This window comes from Salminus brasiliensis, chromosome 13 (assembly GCF_030463535.1).
Source record: "Salminus brasiliensis chromosome 13, fSalBra1.hap2, whole genome shotgun sequence".
Lineage (NCBI taxonomy): Eukaryota > Metazoa > Chordata > Actinopteri > Characiformes > Bryconidae > Salminus > Salminus brasiliensis.
In genome coordinates this window covers 3,588,966-3,612,743 of record NC_132890.1, presented here as the reverse complement: position 1 = coordinate 3,612,743, position 23,778 = coordinate 3,588,966, and the positions used below count along the sequence as shown (strand labels likewise).

Sequence of the window (23,778 nt, the reverse complement as noted above, 5' to 3'; positions counted from 1 at the left end):
ACCTGGCAGTTAACAGGTGAGTTCATCCAGGTGGGCTTGAGCAGGAAGAGCACAAAACTGGTCACGCCTGGTTTAGTCGCCTGCGTCCTAAAGAATGAAGGGTTCCGAGTGGCTCGGTGGACTAAGATGCTAAGACTATGGTCCGAGTCTGGTCGCCAGTTTGAATCCCAGGTCATGCTGTTTGCCATCAGCAGCCGGAGCCTGAGAGAGCACAGTTGGCAGGTGGCGCTCTTTCCCCACGTTACTATTAGTGTGATGTTGACCAGTATAGGTGTCTGCTAGCTAATGTATCCGAGTGGGGACTCCCCAGCGATGCTGCTTTATTGGTGGCAGTCCTCACCCTCCTGGTGTTGGAAGCAATGTGAGACTGGGGGAAGTCCGAGTGGGTGGGGCAACTGGCATTTCTAAAATGTAGAGGAAATGTAGGGTATGCCAAGCCTCGTTCACCAGTATCTTCCACCAATGAGATTTTTCTTACATTTGTTCTTAAGAAAAGTCTTAACAAAGTCTACGCTAACTGGACAAAAGTATTGGGACACCTGCTTTTTTAGTGTTTCTTTTGATATCAAGGGTATTAAAAAGAGTTTCTTCTGCTTTTGTTGGAGTAACTGTCTCTACTGTTCAAGTAAGAAGGCTTTCTACTAGATTTTGAAACATCACATTGCTGTGATGATTTGATTGCATTCAAATTTCGGGAATTGAATAGGTTATGCTTGTTACCTGCCTAATATTGTTTACCACCAAAACAGCCCTGACCCGTAGAGGCATGGACCCCACAAGACCTCTAAAGGTGCCCTGTGGTAGATCCTTTAAGTCCTGTAAGTTGTGAGGTAGGGCTTTCATGAGCATTAGTGAGCCCTGGGTTTCCATGCCCCTGTCGCCGGTGCACCGGTTGTCTTTACTCTGACCACTTTTGGTAGGTACTGACCACTGCATCCTGGGAATTGTTGAAGCTCTACAGTGACCATAGATTTGAACCAGTCTGCAGCCAGATCATGTTATCCTGCCTTTGGGTCTCTGTCTCTCTCTCTCTCAAGCTCTCTCAAGCTCTCTCGCTCTTGCTTGCAGTAAGATTCACCTTACACAGCCTGCAAGCAGCATCTGCAGTGTCTGTGTGTGTGTGTGTGAGAGAGAGAGAGAGAGAGAGAGAGAGAGAGGGAATGTGTGTGTTCTATACTGTACGTAAAGGAGCTCTTAGACCAAGTCAGGGTTTGGTACTCTTGTGGTACGTGCGCTGTCTACAAAGTGGAGTCTTCAGAATGTGTGTGTGTGTGTTTGGACTTTCCTCTGTTTTCTACTCTACATCCATCTCAGCTCTCTCTCTCTCTCTCTCTCTCTCTCTCTCTCTCTCTCTTTCTCTCTCTCTCTCTCTCTCTCTAGTGCAGACTGAATGAGCGCAAACCCATTACTAGCAGCCAGTCACTGGAGCAGCCGACTGTATGAGTCATTCCACTGACTACTACTCATGAGAGAGAGAGGCTTAGAGGGAGCGAGAGAGAGAGAGAGAGAGAGAGAGAGAGAGAGAGAGAGAGGGCTGAGGACAGACACTGTGTGGGACAGAGTGAGAGATTTCCTTTTATCCTTGTTTTTTGTTATGAAATTGAAGGTGTGTGGGCGTGCGAGAATTCCTTTTTCATAGTGGGAATACCTCTCTCTCTCCCTCTTTCCCCCTCTCTCTCACCCCTCTCTCTCCTCTCTCTCTCCATCCCAAATATACAATATTTCTCAGATTTGTCTGATTCTGAGAGTTGTTCAGAAATTTGATCAATATTTGCTAATTTGCTGCATCTCTGTGCGAGACCCTCAGTCAGAGAACACTGCAGTTCCTCATTCAACCACGAGATGGCAATACAGAACTCACGCAGCGCTGCAGAATCCCATTAAAGACAGTGTTGAGCTATTATTATTATTATTATTATTATTATTGTTATTATTATTATTATTATTATTATTAGCAATAATAGGGCAGGTGTGGCTCAGCTGTGAGAGCTGCAGGCTATTGATGACAGGGTTAAGGGTTCGATACCCGGGCTCGGCAAGCTGCGACTGTTGGGCCCTTAAGCAAGGCCCTTCATTCTCTCTGCTCCCTGGGTGCTGGAGTTGGCTGCCCACCGCTCTGGATGTGTGTGTGCTCACTGCCCCTAGTTCACTAGTGTGTGTGTGTGTTCAATGCTCATATCTCACTAGTGTGTGTGTGTGTGTGTGTTCACTACCACAGATGGATAAAATGTGAAGGACACATTTCGCTGTACAGAGTACAGTGACAAATACGTGCACACGTAATTTGATGGAGTGGGCGGGGTTTAATAGAGGGTGGGGTTTCCTAAGGGTGGGTTAGGTACAGGTGTTACTCTCTGTTCCCCAGGTGGCGCCATGTTGTCACATACTTGCTGGTGACAGACGCTGTCTTCCTTTGCCGAGGAAAAAGAAGAATTTTCAGGTTTGGGTGGATGTTGGGTGGATGTTGGGTGGATGTTGGGTTATTTTTATGAATTTTGGAAAGTGAAGGAGGAATCACAGCTCAGTCTCCACCCCATCCGCTCTCACAGTGACCACACAGTTGGTCCTCTCTGGGCAGTCGGGTCTGTGCACACCTGCCTGTCTTCATGGCCAGGCTGTGGTCACTGAGTCGGCACTTGGTCAGGATCTTTATTTTTAAGAGTGTGTGTGGTGCACTCAAGCCACAGGCAAAGAGAGAGAGTGTGTGTGTGTGAGAGAGAGAGAGAGAGAGAGAGAGAGAGACAGAGAAAAGACATTCCGTTTGCCTTTTTCTCTGACCAATCGTTTCCGCTGGGGGCGGGGCTTAGCACATTTGCAGGCGCAACGGTTCCGGTCACTGGGTATGGTGCAGGTGACTGCACGTGTGTGTGTGTGTGTTTTCTGTGTGTGTGTCCCAGTGTGCTCTGTGGGGCACAGTAGGAGAAAACCCACCTAGACGTGAACACTGTTGCAGAGAGAGAGAGAGAGAGAGAGAGAGAGAGAGAGAGAGGTAGAGAGAGAGACATAGAGAGAGAGATAGAAAGAGATAGAGAGAGAGACAGCCAGACAGATTTTCGTCGACCCCGGGCAGTCTATCCCCCCTCTTCAATAGCCGCCACTCCCTCTCTCTCTCTTTCTCTCTACGAACGAGCGCTAAGCCCTTCTCTCCTCCCTCTTTCTCTCCCTCTCTCTCTCTCTCTCTCTCTCTCTCTCTCTCTCTCTCTCTCTCTCGCCCGCCCTCCCTTCCTCTCTGCTCCCTCTCCATCGCTGCATCCTGCAAAAATCAGCCCCTTCCTCACACCATGCATGTGTGTGTGTGTGAGAGTGTGTATGAATGTGTGAGTGTGTGAGTGAGTGGCACTCTGGAGAGACGTGAGCACGGTGGAGAGAGAGCGCGAGAGAAAGAAAGAGAGAAAGAGAGAGCAAAAGAGGGGTGGAGGAGAGGTGGAGTGGATGGGGGGATAGGTGAGGGAGCATGTGGAGGATGAGAGTGTGTTGAGAGGAGGAGGAGTAGGATGGGGGGAGCGCTCGGAACGAAAGATGGCAGAGAGAGGAAGGACAGGAAGGCACGCAAGGACGTCAAGAAGTCCAAAATCAACAGTAAGGTATCCACTCTCGCTCTTTTGCTCTCTCTCTCTCTTTCTCTCGACCTCTTTGTCTATCTCACTCGCTCACTCTCTCTCACTCTCTCTCTCTCTCTCTCTCTCTCTCTCTCTGTCTTTCCTCCAGTCCTGTCTGTCTCATTTTCCCTATGCGATCCATGCATGAGTGTGTCCGCTGCACTGCATTCCCACAGTGTGTATGTGTGTGTATGTCTCTGTGTGTGTGTGTGTGTGTCTGGCATGTTAATGTGTGAAAGTGAGAACAATGCTGCAGACTGTAATAGGCGCTTACACACTCTTTTTTTGATTCTCATCACACACACTTTCAGTCATGCTGTCTATGTGAATGAACAGCATGCACACACACACACACACACACATACACACACACCGCTGTCTGGTGTGTGGATCAGTAGATCCCACCCTGCGCTGAACCACTAATTCACCTCTCAGTACGGCTGCAAGCCCATGTGGCAGCAGCGAGGGTGAGAGTGTGTGACAGAGTGAGCGAGTGAGAGAGTGGCGCGAGAACGGAAGGAGCCGAAAACTTTCCCGTGTCCTGCATTCCGATGCTCCAGCCTGGCAGACGGGCTGACGGGCAAGACGGGCAGACGGGCAGACAGGCAGGACTCAGTGCTTAATAGAGTCGATTGATGCTGAGCAGCTTGTTGGCCAGTTAGGAAGGCAGATGAGCGGCCGTGCAGACCAGGCTGTCACACTGATGGCCCTGTGTTCTGTCCAGCCCGGATGAGCCCTGAGGCAGGGTGACCAACACACGCATACACTGCATACTACACACACATACATACTATACACTGCATACTACAGACATCTAGATACTATACACTGTATACTACTGACAATGTACATGTGTGTAGTATGCAGTGCACTGTATGTACACTAGAGTAGTATGTAATATATAGTATGTACATGTCTGTAGTATGCAGTATATAGTATGTATGTGTGTAGTGTGCAGTGCACTGTATGTACACTAGAGTAGTATGCAGTGTATAGTATCTACATGTCTGCATACACAGACATTTGTAGTATACTATACACTGCATACTACAGATGTCCACATACAATACACTGCACTTACACACTGTGTAATATGTAGTGGATAGTACGTATGTGTGTGTAGTATGCAGTGTATAGTATGTACACGTCTGTAGTATGCGGTGTATAGTATGTACACATCTGTAGTATGCAGTGTATAGTATACTACAAATGTCTACATACAATACACTGCATACTACAGATGTGTACATACTATGTACTACATTCTACTCTAGTGTACATACTGTATACTGCATACTACACATGTGTAAATACGCATACATACTATACACGCTTACATACTATACATTGCATACTACACACGTGTACTAAACACTGCATACTACAGACATTTACATACTGTATACTACATACTACAGATGTCTACATACAATACACTGCATACTATAGACGTGTACATACTATACACTGCATACTACACACATGTATATACGATATACCACACAAGCATACATACTATACACCATATACTATAAACTACATGCGACAATCCTTTGTTTACATACTATATGCACTATATAATACACATGCCTACACACTGTATACTACATGCTATACATACTACATACACTACATACTATACATATATTCTATATACTACATAATATATGTGCCAACACACTATGTGCTGCATACTACACGCATACATACTATATACACTACATACTACACACGCCTTCACACTATATACTACATACTACACATGTACTATACTATACTGTACATGCTATGTACTATACACACATACATATTACATATACACTACATACTACACACTATACTACATACTACCCGTACATACTATATACACTGCACTCTTTACAGAATTTCTGCTGTCTCTGCTGAACCCTGTTCCACCAATTGGAGACACTGTCCAGTAGTTAACAGGAGATGAATGGAGGGTTGATTTGCTGTAAGGTGACTCATTTCCTGCAGCTCAGGAAAGTCCACCATCCCTCTGTGTTCCGTATGCAACGCTCACAGCAACGCCATGATCCTGAGCCATCCTTTATTACAGTGAGCTCCTGATGGCATCTAGAGATCTCTGATAAGTAACCCATGAGGTGTTGCTCCTCCAGCCTCAGCTCTCAATGTAGCTACAGTAATTAGAAGTAATTAGAAGTCCCTAATAGTTACAGAAGTCCCTGTAGTTACTGAATAATATGCCTTAGTGTGGGATATGTCTTTCTGCATTAAGGGGTTAAAAGGAGGACCTTGGAGGACCATCCACTTACTCTGGTACCTGTAGTGCTCATGCGGTGTGTAGTAAGGAACAGAAATGAACCAATTTGTTCAAACTGGCTTAAAAACATTGTGCGGTGTATGTGCGTGCATGTGCGGTTTAGAGAGCTGGGGGCACATAACTACTCCATTTCTTCTATATGAGCGCAGTGCGGTGGGCTTAACAGAGCATAAACACTGTATACTCCATACAGCTCATATACTGGACAGTCCTGACCCCATTCCCATCCTCCACTCATTCCATTTCTCCCAGCCTGTCCAGTGCACTCTGCAGCGTGAGCCCACGGGTCACTAAGGTTCATGCAGACGGTTTATGGTTGATGTAAAAAGATCCAATATGCATAGACAAGACAATTTCAGCTCAAGTTCAGACTTTTAATTTGATTCTATCATGATCTAAAAAGAGCAAATCAGATCAAATCTGCTCCTTTTGCAGATGAAGGGCCCGCAAACACACGCAAAGTGCAGTTGCACTGTCCCGGGCCTCTTTTATAGGACTTGCCCTGAGGGCCACCATTAGACAGCCTAATGAAGCTTCAGTGAACAACATCCATCAGAACACTGATACAGCAGCTGGAGCTCCGGCAGCAGAGCACACACTGCTCGCTTGGCACGTTTCAGGTCATTCTTGCCTGGCTGTACAACATAGAGCCAGCCCATAGAGTGGTATACACACAGCCCACACTGAAGCCAGCAGTGAAGCCACTCCATTAGTGCACACCAGATTCAAGAGTGTGGGTTGATGGACCACGTAATGAATGAGCTTAAGTGGCTGCTGTAGTAATTCTCCTCTCTTATGGAGTTCCTCTGCCCCACATGCGTGTCCATGCAGTGTCATTACTGGGCAGGGACTGATATTGACACGTTTGCTGGCCATTGGAATGAGGTCACTTAAGCCTGGGTCACAGTCAGGCTTTCTTTTAGACAGGCTTGTTGACGAGTCTGGAGATCATAAACTGTGCTTGATGCATTTGGTGTTGATTAAGAGTGACCAGGCTTAGGAGAGATCGGTTGAGGTGGAAAATCTAGGTCCAGCCCGAGGATTGAAGTAACTCAAGCTGTCCGAGAAGATCCTAATTAGGATTTTTGCTTTCTGGGCCTGGCTAGGAACAGGAAGTCTGAAAGAGCCAGAAAGAACCACAGAGCCAGATCTGTCTACCCTCCTTAGTGCTCTGGAATCCATTGTATTTTATTCCTGGTCATAGTTGTGACCCGGGTCAGATCTTGCTTGAGTTGATCAAACTAGACACAATTACACTAGAAATGAGTGTTCGGATACGTTTTTGCTACAAACAGAGGTGGGAACTTCGGGTCCAGTTGGTCCAGCTGTCCAAGAAGATTCTCAGGAGGATTTTTACACCCTGGACCTTTTCTGATCTTCCGAATGACCAAACCCAACAACCTTGTTATAAGAGGAAATTGTACATATGCAAAACCGTACCCTACCCTGGTAGCCTTAGCTAAGGGCCTGGTTATCTTTGAATAAAAGTGACTAACAGCTGAGCTCATCAACTTGTGTATGTAACTTGTCAAGTACGTTCTTCCCAGGAACCCAGGAAGTCCTTTCTTCAGGTTCTTGGTAATGAGAAACACTCACTGTTTTATCAAGTCTTCTTTGAGTACATGGCAGAAAGGTTGTGTGTATTTGGCTAAATTGTGTGGAGCTGTAGTCCAAGTTCTACAAAAATATGCAAAATATCTTTGTTCCAAATGTATTGAGTTTCTTTCTGTGCAACTTTAGATGAGTATATACACTGATTTTATAAGATTGTGTTGGATTAATACCTATGAACCCTTCCTAGTGCTCCCTTCTAGAGGTAAAGCCAATAAATCCCAAATGTTTCTGACGTAGCTGTGTAAGAACATGAATTTTACTTCTGGGATAAAAATTTTGGTCGCAGTTAGTGGGCAGTGGTGGCTCAGCAGTTAGAGCTCCGGGCTATTAATGACAGGGTTGTGTGTTCGATACCCAGGCTTGGCAAGCTAACACTGTTGGGCCCTTAGGCAAGGCTGTGAAATTTTATGAGCATGCATTAGTTAAGTAGAGCCAATTACATTAGAAATGATCCTTAATTCAAATAATTAATTAAAACATCAGCCTAAAAGCTGCTATGTGGTAGAGGGGCTCTCTAAAGCCAAGCCAGAACATTCAGACCCAGTCATGCAGCCATCATAATTTGGCCCTTGTCAAAGTGTCTCTGCTCACTTGCTTCCTAATATTTAAATCCCACCCCTTGACAGAAGCCATGCATTGCAACTAGACAACCAGATGTTTAGCAGATGTTTAGCATGGACTGGCGAATGTGAGCCCCTATGTTACTGCATAGCTCACAACTACAACTGTTCACATGCCTGATATAAATGTGACACCACAATCTTCTTAAATGATTATTAATAGACCCTTAAAATTAGATTAGATCTACTACTGTCGTCTGTCTTTGGCAGTTTCGAAATGTTGGAGTGGAAACACTGAAAGCAGCTTCTCCACTTCTATTAAAAACCCTGCAGAGAAGCTTTAAAGCGTTTGCAGTTCCTCCATATGCTGGATGTAGTCTGGATACGAATGTCCCTCGCTGATTCACCATGAAAGAAAAGAAGCGATCAGTGAGAAGAGAGAGGACATCTGTTGTGCTGGACTGAAACAATAAGGTGGCTACGCTACAAACTAATACAGGAAGAAAAAGATCAGCCTCAAGAAGGCCTGATGAGTCCTGTATGAGAGAGGTTTTAGGAGTGTGTTGTGGACGGGATTCCACATTTTTGGAGCACGGATGCTAAAAGTAGCTTCACCAGATCTCGTCAAAAGAGTCTGAGGCCCGCCTTTTTAAAAGCGTTCAGGTTTGTAGGATTCCCAGTAATGTGTTCAGCTTACCATTGCGGCCCAGTACAACAGATGCTTTTTCTCTTCTCTCTGACAGAGACTACAGTATATATACATTTATATGTGTGAATAAATGAGGGCACCCCATGAAATCCTTTGTCTTTTCGAGCATATTTAAACATCTGTGATCTTCATGTGTTTTTTTTTGGTGCAGCCAATTAACCCAGCTGTTTGTAGCGCCCCCTAGCACTAGCCATGCTCCCGACACTAGGAAGGTTAAGACTTAACACACGTCTTCCACTCAGAGGAAATAGCCAGGACCCCAGCTCCGCCGCACCAGCTAACAGACGCCTGTGCGTGAGGGGAGAGAGCACCATCTACCTGCCTGGAGAGGGTAGATTCTCGGGATTCAGGATTCGGGATTCGAACTCTGGGCCCTAGTGGGTAACCCATATGACTGCTAAGCCACACGAAGCCCCCAATTTTAAATTGGAATTGATACAAATGCAGTTTTGTCATGAAGAAAAGGTTACAAATAAAAAAACAAACATCAGGACAATTCTCAAGCTTCATCTGTCCAGCAGCAATGGGTGCACTTTAAAGCAGTTGAATTCATGCATCTGAAGAGGTGTCCACAAAAATTTGGACATACAGTGGACTATGAGATGCCGTAGTGAAATTAGATATGTGCCCATGTTATAAACTAAGCTGCATAACCAATGAAGTGCAATGAAGTTCAGAGTCATTAGACAGACTAATGGATATTAAGCAGTGAAAACCCTGGAAGCCTCTCAGAGATGATCTTATCCAAGATAGTTTGGACTTTAGTATGAACCAATGAGAAACGGCTGATTTCTAATTGGTCTGGGACCTTTTTTTTAACCCCATTCCCAGGCTTCTCCCATCTCCAACCTTCTTTCTGAAGGCCTCAGAGAGATCTCTGGATCTGGCCATGATGGTGCTCTTCTTTACCCCTCACTTTGAGCAGACCAGACTAAACGTCTGAGGTTTAAATAAGACTCCAGACTCCTCCAAAATAATCCTGTCCAACCATGTTCTGATCATCTGCAGCTGATGATTCCCTGTTTTATTTCACATGACTGTATAATCATGCAGTGGTGATGTCAATTCTTTCATTTTTTAATGTATGTGAGTGTTCACCTGTCTGCCTGCTTGTCCATACACGTCTGTGCATGTGTGTCAGTATGCAGTTCAGTTTTGTCTGAGGGAGGCTTCACTACTGAAATCCCATTAAGACAAATGGATCACTCCGGGAGCCGTCAATCAAGCGTGGAGTGAAGCAGTCTCATGGAAAATGGAGCAATAACTCAGCTCTAACTCACTGTGGGACAGCATGCAGACACTTCACTGGCTGCAAGGGAATGCTTCAGCCAAAGTAATGGGAACTATACTGTTACTGCCACCTGTCGCACATGGCATATTTATACAACATTGTTCTGGGTTGGAAGGAGAGTGATTTTCCTCACAGCTCCTGCACAATACCTCCCACTTAGTGGACAAAAGTTTTGGGACATTTGATGAATGAATAGGTCTTCATTTATTGTTGCTTCTGAATTACAAGGGTATTAAAAAGAGCTTCTCCTGCTTCTTTTGGAGTAACTGTGGGAAGAAGGCTTTCTACTAGATTTTGGAGAAGCATTGCTGTGAGGATTTGATTGCATATAGTGACGGGAGCATTAGTAAAGTCAAGATGTTAAATGATCACCACCCCAACTCAGCATCCCCAGCTCCCCAACTCATCCCAAAAGAATTGGATGGAGCTCCAACACCATCATTCCAGAAAACACTGGGGGGCTTTATACCCCTAGGACCCTTATGTAGTCCCATTCTATTAGGAGTACTTCTCTACAGGGACTAGACAAGCTGTGTGTGTTCGTGTGTGTGCATTTGCATATCTGTGTCAGCAATGGCTGCAACTTAAAGTAGCTGAATGTGTTTATTAGAAGGGGTGTCCACAAACATTGTCACCCCTTCAAAGCAGGAGGTAATGATGGACCATTCAATGAAGTTTCCATGAAATCCAGCTGAGGCTTTCAGTCTTATCTGCAGGCTAAAGCTTTCTGGCGCAGCTGGTCCAGACGGCAGGTGAGCTGGAACACTCAATCAATGTCCATCTAGCACCAGCATCAGTCCGGACAGGAGATGCAGCTGGAGATTATGGAAATCCTTGGAAATCCTGCTGTGCTGCAGAAACATCTAACAAGAGCTGGAACACCTCGGACGATAAAAGGGAATGGAGAAAACAGGGAAGGATTTTTTTATTTGACCAGTTATGTATTATAAACAGCTCTGACTCAACGAGGCCTCCATAAGACCTCCAAAGTCTAATGTTAGCAGCAGATACTATAAGTCCTGTAAGTGCTGAGGTAGGGCCTCCATTAGCATCTGTGAGTCTTGGGTGCCCATGACCTTGTCAGTGGTTTACCGGTTGACCTTCCCTGAAGCACTTTTGGGTCGTACTAACTACTGCATATCAGGAACACCTCACAAGACCTGCCAGATGTTTTGAAGATGTTCAGACCCACTCGTCTAGGCATCATAATAATTTATAACTTTATAACAATTATAACTTTCAACACATCATCTTCAAGAACTGACTGTATACTTGCTGCCTAAAATGTAGATCCACCACTTGACAGGAGTCACTGGAACCAGATGATTCACTTGTTCACTGCATCACTCAGGGCTTTGATTGGTGCAGATGAGCATGTCATCGTTGCTCATGGGTGGGTCTCTCATGGGTGGGTCTCTCACGTGGGCTAGGTAGGTTCCATGTGGACATGAGCTCTGAGTGGGTTGGTATATGCATTTTTACTGGGACCCACCCATGAGAGACCCACCCTCACATGGATCCCATCTAGGCCCCGTATACTGTGAACAACCCATATGGAGCACATGTTTAACCCCTCCTGGTCCCATCACTGACATCACTGGTGGGCATCAATATGTAGAGTTAACATGAAACCCGAGGACAAAACTTTTTGGTTCCTAGCCTGGCTGGCTACCTTTACAGGTCCCACATGGGCCCTTATAGGTTCCACATCTCCATAATGGCAGCCTTCCTAACTTTTTTCGTTGGAGGTCAGTGTAGAGAATGTTTTTCAGGGCATTTTGGAGCATTTCTATTGGTCTATTCATCAGGAAAGTTTGACACAATATAAAGAACAGCTGTCGGATTTACATTATGTCAAAAAGTAAAAATGCGAAAATGTGAAAAGCTCATTTTTTGAGTCTAGAAGATCATGAAGGTCATGTCATGGAAGACATAGATTTATCCAGGAATATCAGGGAAAATACTGTGGATATAAGAGACTTGTTTATAAGTCAGTATGGTAATACTATCAATTTCCCATCAAACCCCTTATTAAAACTGTTATTGCTGATAAAATGATCATATTGACCGAACCATCGTACAGTTTACTTCCCGAATGGATGGAGCTGGGTGGAGAAGGCTGTGTGTGTGTGGTTGTGTGTGTGTGCTGTGCAGTATTGACTAGTGAGTGTGGTGCTGTATAACGGGCAGGGTTCTGCTCGGCAGGTTGTGGCTGTCAGAGGCGCGTTCACCTGCTGACTCAGCTTCTGTCTTTCTGTTGTTTCTGACCGTTATGTGATGACTGTATGCATTCCGCTCATACCTCCGCCCTTTTGCTTCTGCACGTGCACTCACAGGCACGCCCAGTGGCACACACACACACATACATCCACTCCAACAGTATTCATGTATGCTGGTAATGTGCTCACTGAATGCTGAAGTAAACAGTATGGAGAGTGAGTGAGTGCAGTTTCACAGCGCTGGGGAGAGGCTGTGTATTAATAAATCAACTCCACGTCATGCCTGAGAAGATAAACATGATCCGCTCATGCATCCTAAACACGGGTGACATAAACATGAACCTTGAGTGTCTTTAGACGCTGGCTGGTCGTCAAGGTCAGTGTTTTCATGTACATGAAAGCATTAAATGCATTAAATGAGAAATGGTCACCTCCTGTGTTTGATTGATTGAACCTGACCTCTGTTATTAGGCCTTTTAAAATGGCTTGGCTCCTTCTCTTTATAAGATAGGTGAATAAATGTGCCGGTGGCACTGTGGGTAATGCCAAAATGTCAAAATAACAGGGCTAATTATAATAATAATGAGCTCTTGCTTATATTTATATATGGGCGTCCACAAATTACTGTCATATGGCAGTAATTTGTGGACGCCCATTCTAATAAATGCATTCAGCTACTTCTTTAAGTTGCACCCATAGCACCCACTCCCTATAAAGAGAAGCACTGCCAATAGAATCGGACTCTCCCTACCAGATAGACATGAACCTATTGGCACCATGCCTAATGCCAGACTGGGCTAGAGCTAGAGCATTGAGCTGTGGAGCATTTGAACGGTGTCCTGTGTGGAATGATGGATGGTGCTCCATCTAATTCTGTTGGGATGAGTTGGGAAGGCTCTCTTGTTGAAGAATGCAATCAAATCCTCACAGCAGTGCTCCTCCAAAATCTAGTAGAAAGAGACTACAACTCCAACAAAAGCAGGATCAACAATGAATGAATGAATGAGCAGGTGTCCCAATACTTTTGTCCTTTTAGTGTATATGTATGTGTGTGCGCGTCTGTGTGTGTGTGTCTGTGTGTGTGTGTCTGTTTGTGTGTGTGTGTGTGTGCTGGCCCAGGCTGCAGTGGTCAGTTGGTCAGTCAGGAGGTTTGAGTGCTGTGTGGCTGAGCGGCTGAGTGGACAGTACTGATCCAGCATGCTGAGACCACAGAGAGAGAAAAGCGCCCGCTCCCCGGCCACTGAGGTCAGAAAACTTTACACTCCTTACTTTACCTCTCACCTGGACCACTTTACCACTTTGCTCACCACTATTAATCTCATCAAATACGTGTGATTGTTGTGGTGTAATGAGTCAGCGCTGAGCAGAGCGGCCTGTGAAATGCTTTATTGTGTGGTTGTGAATCAAAGGGACAGGGTTGTGTTGTCTTCTGGAGTCAGATTCTAAGAAGTGTAAGAAGATCCGTATTAAAATGATAAAGCTCATGTGCATTGTTGAAACGTTGATTTACACTCTGCCTATCGTCTCCCAGAGTGTTTAGGGGCGATATGTGTGTATAGCTCTGTGTGTGTGTGTGGGGGGGGGATGTCAGTTTGTTTGTTTGTCTGGAAAAGCAGTGTAGCAGAATTGACCATGGTCAGCACATGGCACAGAGCCTAGCAGAGCGCATAAATCACATGACCTAAAGAGATGGACCGCGGGTGATCAGCGAATAACAATAGCTAATGTGGCAACAAAAGTAAGTGCAGTGATATCAGCTTTATTCATCTGCACTGGCTTCGCTTAGAAGCTCAGAGAACTTTGTTTGAGTGGTTTGAAATACATGATAAGGAAAAAAAGTATGTGGACACCTGCATATTCAATGGTTCTCCCAATATCAAGAGTATTAATGTAGAGTTTAACCTGCTTTTGTTGGAGTAACCGTCTCTACTGTCCAGGGAAGAAGGCTTTCTACTAGATTTTGGAGGATCACTGCAGTGAGAATTTGATTGCATGCAGCAATGAAAATGTTTGTGAGGGCAGGATGTTGGGTGATGATCCCCAATCTGAAAAGGATTGGATGTTCCACTGCATGGTGCCAATAGGTTCATGTTTATCTGTTTGAGAGTGTCCTATTCTTTTGGCAGTACTTCTCTACAGGGACTAGGCAAGCTATGTGTGTGTGCATTTGCACATCTGTGTCAGCAATGGGTGCAACTTAAAGTAGCTGAATGCATTTATTAGAAGGGCTGTCCACAAACATTTGGACATATTGTGTAGCACCTAGTCTGAAAGCTGCTCAATGAACCATGTGATGGTTACTAGGGTGAAACATACTTGCTTTTGCTAGGTGGTTGCTAGGGCATTCCAGGTGGTTGCTATATGGCTACAACAGTGTCATGGTCACAACGGTGAAACATGCTTGTTTTTGCTAGGTGGTTGCTAGGGCATTTCAGGTGGTTGCTATAGGGTTGCAACAGTGTCATGATGACTAGGGTAAAACATACTTGCTTTTGCTAGGTGGTTGCTAGGGCATACCAGGTGGTTGCTATAGGGTTGCAACACAGTCATGGTCACTAGGGTGAAACATGCTTGTTTTTGCTAGGTGGTTGCTAGGGCATACCAGGTGGTTGCTATAGGGTTGCAACAGTGTCACGGTCACTAGAATAAAGCTTACTTTTGCTAGGTGGTTGCTATAGGGTTGCAACAGGGTCATGGTCACTAGAGTAAAGCTTGTTTTTGCTTGGTGGTTGCTAGGGCATACCAGGTGGTTGCTATAGGGCTACAACAGCGTGATGGTCACTAGGGTGAAACATGCTTGCTTTTGCTAGGTGGTTGCTAGGCCATACCAGGTGGTCGCTATAGGGCTGCAACAGTTTTGTGGTCGCTAGAGTAGTGCTTACTGTTGCCAGGTGGTTGCTAGGGCATTTCAAGTGTTTGCAGTTGAGTTGCTTAATGGGTGCTAGGGTGGCTAGGTGGTTGCTAGGCTGTTAGCAGTGGCTGTGGTATCGCAAGAGGTTGCTACTAGGGCTCAGGTGGTTGCTAGGTTGTTGCTGTGATACCCCAAGCAGTTGGTTGGGTGTTACCCATATATTTGTATGATTGTTGAGATGCTATTGAGAGTCTGATGAGCACTTATTTCGTCTAAGAAGGACCACTCCCAAAAAAGGGTCACTTTATTATTACATTGCATTAAATTATCATGGATTTATTTGCATAATTACATTTAATAATCATAATGACTGTCATAGACTGTCTAAGTATAATAAACTATTATGACTCTGGACGTCTAAATCTGAAGCACACAAATATGACATTTGCACCCAGTACTGCTGCTTAGAGTGTCTGCAAATATCCATCAAGGCACTCGACTTATTTGCAGATTTCCCAAAGCTCATATCTCCAGCTCGAGCAATCATTCATGCATTCACACAAAAAAAGCACCGCTGTGAAAAGTTAATACTTCATTATTACTACGTAGTAGCTTCGTCCTTGGAGAGGAGTTCAAATGAGGTCTCAGGGCTTGAGCTTGAGCTGTACTTCTACCATTGATTTATAGCCATATGAGTCTGACTAGCTACCATCTGCTGTCCTGAGGTCAGTGGAAGGGCTGCTGTTTTTATAGGAATGTTATTTATGATGTTATTGCTGTATATTATTGTGTTGGCCGTTTTCTTGAACAGAACCTTTTGGAGATTTTCTTCCCACCTTGCCCCAAGATATGTTGCACACAAACCACACAGCACACAGTGAACTTTGACTTGAACGGGCACAGTAGATTGAAAGTAGATCTTCTCAGTAAGTCTTCTCAAACACCCTTACTATAACATTCAAACTACCTGCCTGATATTGTGTACGTCCCCCTCATGGCAACATCTCGAGCTCCCACCCATTGAGGCATGGCCTCCACAGGACCAAGGCTAACATCAGCAACAGTCCCAGTGGTCACCAGTTCACTGGTTGTCCTTCCTTGGAGCGCTTTAGGTAGGTACTGACCACCGCATATTGGGAACAGAACACCCCACAAGACATGCCTGATGTTTTGGAGATGTTCAGACCCAACCGTCCAGCCATCACAGTTCTTGACAGAGTAGGCTCAGATTCTTACGCTTGTCCATTTCTCCTACTTGAACACATCATCTTTAAGAACTGACTGTTCACTTGCTGCCTAATATGTAGACTCCAACCCCTTGGCAGGTGCCACTGAAACCAAATACCTCGGTGGTTTTAATGTTGTGGCTAATCATCAGTGTACATGGAAACTAAGCAGTGAAGACAGCCCAATCTTTAGTCACTGTGTTTGTGATGTACATATATGGATCCATAAATGGTTCCAACTATGATGCATCATCTTGAAGGTCTTGTGTCGACACACCCATTGATTACAGCAGAAAGGTCAGTGTGTTGGTATTCAGCAGGAGCAGAGACTGTCATTCTGTGATTCACTACTTCATCATCATCAATACTTATAGTAAGATTCACTATGTGTCCGAATGTTTGTGGACACCCATTCTAATGAATGCATTCAGCTATTTTAAGCTGCACCCATTGCCGACACAGATGTGTAAATGCACACACACATACACACAGCTAGTCTAGTTCCTGTGAATAAGTACTGTCAATAGAAAAAGGACTCTCTGGAACATATATTAAAATGAACATGGGCATGACGTGGCCTATAGAGGGGTATAAAGCCCTCCAGCAATGAGCTGTGGAGCAGTGGAAGAACTGTGTTCTCTGGAATGATGGTGGTGGTGCTCCATCCAGTACTTTGTTGGGGATGAGTTGGGGATTATGTTGGACGGTCAATCAAATCCTCACAGCAATGCTCCAGTATCAAGTAGTATCTAGTAGAATATAGAACCATCTTTACAGTAGAGACAGTTACACCAACAAAATCAGGACATTCCCATTTTTTATTCACCTTGATTTTGGGCAAAACAGTGAGTTAGCAGGTGTCCCAATACTTTTGTCCATTTAGTGTATCATTGGCTCTGGCGTTTGTGTGTGCCAGCTAAAGAGAAGGCCTACATGCGTATAAAGCACATGAGTGGATATCTTACTAAAGCAGTTGTACGAGAACCGCCAAGGTGAATGATGCGTGCCAGCAGGTAACCATAGTAACACGACTCATCTCCTGAACAATGAGAGGGGCTAAATTGTGGTCATGAATCAGAATCCTGTTCCTATATATATATATATACACACACACACACGCTGAAAGTAGGGCCATCGCTAACATTATGAGTCATTTCCGTCCGTGAGGTGTTAATGTGTAGTATGGTAATGAAATCTGCTTTGTAATGATACCATCTCTAAACCCCAGTCAGACACACATAACAACATTAAATCAGTGAGGAAAAAGATACAAACACACACAGCGCCCCCGTCTACACATCCGCACTGCATTTCCGTCACACGTGTTGTTGTGTGTCCGACATTAGCCTAATGAAAATAGACAGCCATACCTTTTTGGTCTATTGCTGCTGTAATTTTTAAAACCAGGCTGACATTTGGGTCGGCTGCAGCATCTTCGCCCTAATTTGACACAGCGCATTAGCATTTAGCACTGAAAGGTCAATGCATGGTTCATCATAGTGGTCAACATTAGTATAACTAATAGCTATAGGGCATGCCTCTGCCAGGCTAAAGCAGCACTGTAGCTTTACTGGATGCTTTACTGAATGCTAACGTGCTAACGTGTGGTTGGTGTGGCGCAACAGATAACACCACTGAGCTATTACACCATGTGGGAGACCAGGGTTCGATTCCCAGTCTGGGTGGCTATGCTGCGCTACACCAATAAGAGTCCTTGGGCAAGACTCCAAACACTACATTGGCCCGACTCTGTAATACGACTAACCTAGTAAGTCGCTCTGGATAAGGGCGTCAGCTAAATGCCATAAATGTAAATGTGTTGAAAGTCGTAAGAAAAGTCTGAGCTAATTTAGTTGTATGATTGCTAACCTTGTAAAGCCATGTCACTTTTCTGCTGCATTCTCTTCACTGGCTTCAAAACCCTGACTCTGGTCTACAAAGCCAAGACTGGGCCTGCCCCTTGATGGGGTCAAAAGCCATTCAGTACCAAAAGCCCTGCAAGCTTCAAGTACGGCTCGGCTCGACCCGCCATCCTTTAAGATCCACGGAAGACGAGCGTCCAGACTTTTTTCTGTCCTGCACCGAAGTGGTGGAACGAACTTCCCCTGGGTGTCCGAACAGCAGAGTCCAACGCTCGCTGTCTTCAAACCCAGACTGAAGACCCTCCTCTTCTGAGAATACTTGGGTATTATGGTCTCCATATTGACTTGTGTTTAGTAAGTCTAAGATTAGAGGGATCTTTGAATTTTTAGTCTAATCAAACTAGCTGAGATTATTCTTGAGTAAACAGTGAAGATCTGGAGAAGAGGATTTCCACACCTGAGAGTCTGGACCAATGTCGAAGGTTGGTGTTACAGTGGGTATCTCATGGCAGTATAGTGAGCCCACTAAACATCCCAGCCAACAGGCTTATGTGGGGCTCAAATGGGTGGAACAAGGGCTAGGTGGGTTCCAAGTGGGCAAGAAGCTCTGAATGGGTTTGCCCAAATGGGCCCCATCATTACAGACCCCATATGCAGTGTACGACCTAGGAGGTACCCATGTTTAACTCATCATATCCAACAGTCCAAACTATCCTATAAAAGAGTGCTCTGAAACTCACGGGCTCACGCCTGCTATTTTGGTTCGGACCAAACGTCTCAATGGTCTAGATCAAAGAAGGTAGGTGTGAAAGCACCATAAGTGGCACTGATGTGATACCCCGTGTCGAAATTGGGATAGATTGGACATCTAATCTAAAATATGACCAGGAAGCAAATAAAATGTGCAATAAGAATCCGAGACACTTTGACAAGAACCAGACTGCGATCTTTTAGAAGCCTGGAGTGTCAGAACATCTCCAGAACATCAGCAAGCAGGACTTGTGGGGTATTCTCGGTACGCAGTGGCCATTACCTACCAAAAGTGCTCCAAAGAAGGACAACCAGTGAACCAGCGACTCACTGGAGGATACTCACGGAGGCCCCGCCTCCCAATTTAAAGGATCCACATGGTGAAAGTTAGTAGGCCCCAATTAGGAAAGTATAGTAACGTCATGCATCACATTATTCATCAGGCCGTCCCAGGCCTGACTATGTGGAATTACGCAGGACCTGGTCTCCCAAAAGATCCTCCTAGAGCTGCCGTTACACAATACAGCTTTCAATTTTCATCACTTGCATGATTTTGCCTCAAGGGCCGGCGTTTAGGCTGCTGTTCTTACATAAGCAGCACTCCTCCCCTCTTCCCTCTTCTTCTCCCCTCTGCTCTGTTACACTTCCAGTGCCGATGCAGGTCCCTCTCCAAAAACCGCAACTCGCATGCATGAAACAGAAATCATTAGATTTGTGCTTCGTGTCCTCAGGAGCACATCCACTCAGCAGGGAAGTCACTTTATAAACTCGCTCTGATGTAATCAGTTTCAGAAAGATATTTGTCATATTCCGACGCTTATTAGAGTAAATTCCCTTGAAGGCATTCAGTCTTGATCTTGTCGAATTTCTAGTCGCATTCCGTAGTTTTCCCACTTTTACTTATACTTATTTGCGTATACACTATGCACTGCTATACAGTGTTGAATGTAACCAATGACTGTAGAAAACCTGGACGCCGCGTTTCCATTCCCTTCCGTTCTATAGTAATGAAGCCAAAACTGTCTGCCATGTTGGCAAATTTGCAACCAGAGTCTGTGTCACAGTAGAGACCAGAGGCGGAGCCAGGTTCCCCTATCTATTGGTAGACCCGCCCCTTCTTCCAGATCAGTCTCAGAAGACTAAGACTGCCTTAACTCTGAGCTTACAGCCCATGGATTCCCATGACTAGATTCCCAGTTTGTCCAGTAAGTGGAAAGTCCCTCTACAACTCTACAGGTTCCTCTACAACTCAGCTACTCCATTGTAATAACCAGAATGGGCGCCATAGAGGTCCTGCAGATGACCTCTACTGCTCTCTTCCAGCCAAGACTGTCAATCACTTCATTCCTAAGTGTAGCCCCGCCTTCTTAGATATATCAGAGTATGGTTTAAAACTGATTTCTGGGGGAAAATTAAAAAATGGGCCTGTTGGAATTTGGAGACACTGGAGATGAAAAGTGTAGAGGAGAAAAATGAGGTGGAAAATGGAACATATGGGGATGGGCGGAGCTACATAGTAGCATACTGCAACTAGCCAGGAGAGGCGCTAGACCTGTGCTTTCCTCACTTTTGAGAGAGGTTGTTTTGAGAGATCACACCTCATTAAGTGAACCTCATTAAGAGTCACGTTGTTAACAATACCAGCCTGTGCAGACGAGTAGAAGCCAGACGCTCCTTTGATCTAAGAATCTGAGACACTTTGACAAGAACCTCATTACTGTGATGACCAGACGACTGGGTCAGAACGTCTGCAGAACATTAGGCGGGTCTTGTGGAGTGTGTGCGGTATGCAGTGGTCAGTCCAAAGAAAGACAACCGATGAACTGGCAACTGCCTAAGGCTCCCTGGTGCTCATGGAGGCCCCAACTCACAATGTACAGGACCTGCTGCTAACGTTTGCGGGGTGCCTGATACATCAGGACTGGTCTTGCATATAGAGTCCATGCCTTGATGGGTCATAGCTGATTTGGTGGCACAAGTACACAGTTCCTTCTGTGTTAGTGTGGACGTCTCAGCATGTCAGAGAACTCAAGCTCCAGATGGTGTGCTAGTAGAAACATTGGCATTAAAGGCAGATAAAAGTGCAGCCGGGTCCAGACTGTCTCTGAGCTGTGCCCTGGGCGTCTGTGGCCAGGAGTCCAGGGGGGATTCTGATCCTCAGAAGAGAGACGGAAAGAGAGAGAGAGTGGACAGTAGGGGTCACTTCGTCTTCTTTGGAGACCAGTGTACTGTTCGGTCAGGCATTCTGTAACAGCTTTGCGATGAGAGTGACTCACACTCTTCTGTGAGCATGTTGAGACGCATGGAAGCCCTGGGTGACGATGGCAGAGAAAGACGCAGTAGAGGAGCTTCTTACTGAATCTGGGCAAACGGCGGTGTCCTGGATTCATCCTGTCTGTTCTGAGATTGGGTAGAAAACACTAGTCTAAGGTTTTATGATATGAGGGATGTTTGTGAGACAAGATGTGCTGTGAATCAAATACAGTTGGGAAACAGATGGGAAAAGGTTTCAGACATACTGATATTGGAGTGGGACCATATGGACAAAAGTATTGGAACACCAACTCATTCATAGTTTTTTTCTGAAATCAAGGGTTATAAAAAGAGTTTATCCTGCTTTTAGGTTATGGTTAGGATTAAGGTTAGGGTTAGGGATATGGTTATGGTAAGGATTAGGGTTAGGGTTAGGGTTAGGATTAAGGTTAGGGTTAAGGTTAAGGTTATGATTATGGTTATGGTTATGGTTATGGTTATGGTTATGGTTAGGGTTAGGTTAAGGGTTAGGGTTGGGGTTATGGTTAGGATTAAGGTTAGGGTTAAGGTTAGGGTTAGGATTAAGGTTAGGGTTATGGTTAGGGTTAGGGTTAGGATTAAGGTTAGGGTTAAGGTTATTGTTAGGGTTATGGTTAGGGTTATGGATAGGGTTATGGTTATTGTTAGGGTTAGGGTTAGGGTTAGGGTTAGGATTAAGGTTAGGTTTAAGGTTAGGTGCAGGGCTACATTCTATAGAAAATCATTTGTTGCATTTAATAAAAATTCTGTTCAATTTTATTTGAATGTCAGATGAGCATCTGCGAGGCATCTACAATAGACCATCCAAGTAAAGTAACCTTCCCAAACCTGCACTTCCCAACTCCCAGTTCATCCTAATTAAATGGAGCACCATCATCATCATTTCAGAGAACACAGTTCTTCCACTGCTCACTCACTCGTTCACATGTTCCAGCATATGCTTGTCCAGTAAACCCTCTGTGGGCAGACAGCTCTTAAATAATACACAATTTCTTCACTGTACTTCCACCATAAGACCCCCCCTCCCACCCTCTCTCTCTCTCTGGAAGACAGAAGGGGTGTGTGGATGGGTCCTGTGCAGCTGTCAACAGTAGTTTTGCAGCCAGTGTAATTGTGGTCCGGCTGTGTGTAGGTCACTTAGCTTAGTGGTGTGGCAAAAAGGCCCTGAGGCCACCAAAAGTGCCCTAACCTAGTTTCAACACACACACATACACACACCACACACACAGACACACACACAGACACACACACACAGAGACAGGGGGAAGGGCTGTGCATCTGTGCTTTCCAACACATGATGCCTTCCACTGAACACTGAGTGAACTCTGGACTGAAGATGAAGAGGCTTCTGAACAGAGCAGATCTGGACAGTTTCTCTTACACTGAGTTTATCTAGAGTTTATTGGACTGTAATGATCTTAGTCCTACTGAATTCTATTAAAATTCTGTTCATCAGCCCCTGTTCTATTCTATTCAATTCGATTCGATTCTATACCATCAGTCCTTGTTCTATTCTATTCTATTTTATTCTATTCTATACCATCAGTCCTTGTTCTATTCTATTCTATTCTATTCTATTCTATTCTATACCATCAGTCCTTGTTCTATTCTATTCTATTTTATTCTATTCTATTCTATTCTGTACCATCAGTCCTTGTTCTATTCTATTCTATTCTATTCGATTCGATTCTATACCATCAGTCCTTGTTCTATTCTATTCTATTCTATTCTATTCTATTCTGTACCATCAGTCCTTGTTCTATTCTATTCTATTCTATTCTATTCTATACCATCAGTCCTTGTTCTATTCTATTCTATTCTATTCTATACCATCAGTCCTTGTTCTATTCTATTCTATTCTATTCTATTCTATTCTATACCATCAGTCCTTGTTCTATTCTATTCTATTCTATTCTATTCTATACCATCAGTCCTTGTTCTATTCTATTCTATTCTATTCTATACCATCAGTCCTTGTTCTATTCTATTCTATTCTATTCTATTCTATTCTATTCTATTCTGTACCATCAGTCCTTGTTCTATTCTATTCTATTCTATTCTATTCTATTCTATACCATCAGTCCTTGTTCTTTTCTATTCTATTCTATTCTATTCTGTACCATCAGTCCTTGTTCTATTCTATTCTATTCTATTCTATACCATCAGTCCTTGTTCTATTCTATTCTATTCTATTCTATTCTATTCTGTACCATCAGTCCTTGTTCTATTCTATTCTATACCATCAGTCCTTGTTCTATTCTATTCTATTCTATTCTATTCTATTCTATTCTATTCTATTCCATTAGTCCTTGTGGTGTTCTATTCTATTCTTTGTATTCCATCAGTCCTTAATATGTTTTGTTCTGTTCTATTATATTCTATTCTGTCCTATTCTGTTCTAGTCCATCAGTCATTATTCTATTCTATTCTATTCTATTCCATCAGTTCTTGTTATACTATTACATTCTATTCTTTTCTGTTATATTCTGTTCTAGTACACCAT

General features: G+C 44.3%; 1 protein-coding gene across 7 annotated transcripts in view; it reads left to right on the top strand.

The window, feature by feature from the left end:
- The window catches only part of shank3a (SH3 and multiple ankyrin repeat domains 3a), a 221,080-nt gene that overhangs the window by 41,933 nt on the left and 155,369 nt on the right, over positions 1-23,778 (top strand). The window contains exon 1 of one of the 7 annotated variants that reach the window (XM_072694762.1): positions 3,529-3,584. The exons of the other annotated variants lie outside the window; for them this stretch is intronic. The gene's annotated coding sequence lies outside the window, so the exon portion shown is untranslated. Of the gene's footprint in view, positions 1-3,528; positions 3,585-23,778 lie in introns of those variants that run through there. 7 annotated transcript variants of the gene reach the window in all.